This window comes from Lethenteron reissneri, chromosome 62, assembly GCF_015708825.2.
Source record: "Lethenteron reissneri isolate LAM-NWPU_2019-01 chromosome 62, ASM1570882v1, whole genome shotgun sequence".
NCBI classification, from domain to species: Eukaryota; Metazoa; Chordata; class Hyperoartia; order Petromyzontiformes; family Petromyzontidae; genus Lethenteron; species Lethenteron reissneri.
In genome coordinates this window covers 3,517,548-3,520,895 of record NC_083840.1, presented here as the reverse complement: position 1 = coordinate 3,520,895, position 3,348 = coordinate 3,517,548, and positions in this window count along the sequence as shown.

Sequence of the window (3,348 nt, the reverse complement as noted above, 5' to 3'; positions counted from 1 at the left end):
TGACGTCCCCGATGACGTCACTGTGCGACGTGCGAGTTGTAAGTGACGCAGTGACGTCACCGCGTGACCGACTGAATGACGTCACGCGCGTCATCATCCCTGGCCCTAAGCCAGATTGAGAAGTCTTGATTGTGAAAGTCCAACAGTGGGTAGGCTCGGCATGGTTAAATGTCTAGTGGGGAAAAAACAAAACAAAAAAAACTCCTGTACCATGCCAGGCCGGCTCGCATGTGCGTAGCCAACCCGATTATTGTGCGTTTCCGTGTTTAAAAGTTCAACATACACACGTGCTTACAAAATGCGGTGTAGGTCTTTTTTTCTGCCTTCTTCCGTAACACGCAAATTGTTCTGAAACCGCCTTTTTAAACCCAACGGGAATCGAGACGAAAAAATAAGTATAACCCGTAAAAACAAATTTTTTCACTATAAATCATTTATATGCGTGGCGGCTAGAGTCCTCTCGTCCTCTGGCTTGAGATGGCTGCCACCTATGGGTCAGATGATTGCATGGCACCATTAAGCAATTGGTAATTAAATATAATTATTTTTGTCCTAAAAAGTGTAACATTTTGGGAAAAAAATTTCACGAACATTAATTGTCTCGCACAACGAGTCTGTGTGCAAAATGTCAGCTCGATTGGATCACGGGAAGTGGGTTAAAAAAACGACCGAAAGATTTGCACGGTCCTAAGCAAGCAAGCAAGCGAACTTAATATAAAGGATTTAAAAAGCTGAAACATTTTTGGTTAATTCTTTTGGGGTGTGCCTCCGTGTGCAGAACCGATCCCCCCGGGGGAGATGTTTCAAGGGTTCGGGGTTCCACAAAAGCGAGATTATGTTCCGTTCCAAACAGGTTCCGTTCGGAACTCGATCATGATGGTGGTTCTTACAGGGGGTTGGTTACTGGACCAGTTGGGGTGGTGGGCGAGTGAGACAAATGCCGTGAGATTGAGAACAGAGTAGACAACCGATGAAAGGGGGTGACTTGATGGACACGAGAAGAGAGAGAGAGGAAGGAGGGGGGGAGAGATGGAGAGAGAAGGGGGAACTACGGTTCGACGGATCAATTGGCCATGTTTTTTCTTCTTGGTTCTTTCGGTAAAGTCACGTAGAAAGGAAGTAATAAAATAATAAAAATAAAACATTGTAAAATAAAATTATGTTTTATTTTTATTATTTTATTACTTCCCTTCTACGTGACTTTACCTAAAGAACCAAGAAGATGAATCCCTGCAGTCACGAAAGCTTTAAATCGAAATTTGGCCATGTTTTTTTTGTGCGCGCACGTCTGTTGAACTCTCTTTCGCACCTTACGTGGTCAAACCGTGCTCACAATCGGAGGTGCGGGCGGAAGGAACGAACCAAACTCGACGCGAACAAGCGGTTGGAAAGAATTTCGATTGAAAGCTTCTTTCGTGACTGCAGGGATTCATCTTCTTGGTTCTTTCGGTAAAGTCACGTAGAAGGGAAGTAATAAAATAATAAAAATAAAACAATACATTTTATAATTTTTTTATTATTTTATTATTTCCCTTCTACGTGACTTTACCGAAAGAACCAAGAAGATGAATCCCTGCAGTCACGAAAGAAGCTTTAAATCGAAAAATAATTACCACGACGTTTCGGCCACAACGCAAGCAGCCGTCCTCCTTCACCTGAGGACGGCTGCTTGCGTTGTGGCCGAAACGTCGTGAGAATTATTATCTTTTATTTGTATTATTTTATTATTTCCCTTCTACGTGACTTTACCGAAAGAACCAAGAAGGTTCGAAAGAAATTAGTTTTTTTTCCAATCCGAGACGATTTAAACGTGCCATAGCATCCCGAAATATCGGAAAAGAAAGAGCGTTCCAGACGGCCTGCGTCAGCGCATCCGCGAGGAACGCTCCTCAACTGCTGGGATCTTAAATCGAGCCGATTAATCGATATCAAGACGACTCCGATGAGAGCCCGTCAACCCACCACCGCTTTCCCGGCGTAAAAACGCAGCTCCGTTTGACGTGCGAATATGAAATCTCTGCGTGTGAGTTTCTCTCGCGTCGAGGGTTCGATTCCCGCTCACGGCCAACCGACGCCACTCGAACCTCACCCCCCTCTATGTCGACTCAGCCTCAAACGAGTAACCCCCCTCTCTCCCTTGGCGTGGTGTGGAGTAAAACGTCGTCGCCACGAGGCATGACGTCGCCCCCCCCTACCACGTCACCCTCGTGTGGTGCCGTGCCGGCCTTCGTAGGTGCCGCTGCTCGCTAACAACACTTGCCCCTACAGTCTGTTCAGGCTACACGGGGGATCTTTATCTTTTCTTGCTGACGGGGTGGCGTTTGGGGGGGGGGGGCTGCTGTGTAAAAGCCGGTGGCCACTGGTACACCGCACGCAGATCGCGAAAGGTTCATGTGGGATGTCTTGAAAACGTCTTGGGGGGGGGGGGGACGTCTTGGGGGGGGGGGAACGTCTTGTGGACGTCTTGGGAACGTCCGTCCAATGACCCTTCCCACCCTCACACCGCCACCGCCACCCCGAGAGTGCCGGATGAAGCGACCGCGGGGGCTTGTAGCATATTGATGTTATAAAGGGGCCCTAACATTTTTTTGTTTGTTTTCAAAACACGTAAATATTAAAAGAGAAAATTTGCTTGCGTAGTGAAGTAATTGTATTTTTTTTTTTATTTTGCTACACGGCCGGATGATACGACGAATCGCTAACTTTTAAAACACCCCGGTCGCTCGTTAAAGTCGAAGGCGGTGTAGTACTATAGTAATAGAGCAAGTGCAGACACACTGAACTGGAATTGATGGCTTGAAAACGTTTAGCGGGGCACCCGTAGCATTTGTAGCAGCTACTCGGATCATAATCCAGCACTGCTTGCGAACGTCTTGGGAACGTATTGCGAACGTCCTGGGAACGTCTTGGGAACGTCCAATCCGCGAACTTTAGCAAGCAACGTTGTTTGGCTCCGTCGACTCGAGCGAAGGGAGAGAAAGGCAACAGACTATTAGGTTTTTTCGGTAAAGTCACGTAGGTAGAAAAAATGTAAATTAATAAAAGTAAAATAAAAAAATAAAAGAATTCACGACGTTTCGGAAGCAACACAAGCCTCCAACGTCGTGAATTTTTTAATTTGTTTTATTTTACTTGTATTAATTTAAATGTTTTACCTACGTGACTTTACCGAAAAAACCTTAGAGTATGAATCCTTGCAGTCACGAAAGTTTCAAATCTAGAAGAAATGCAACAACCCGTTGCCCCTTGACTAATGCCGCCAAAACGACGCGGATACATCCAGCAGTGGAGTGAGCATCGTCTGACAAGCGGGCAAACCACGTGGGTATCGTAATGGCCGTGTTCTGG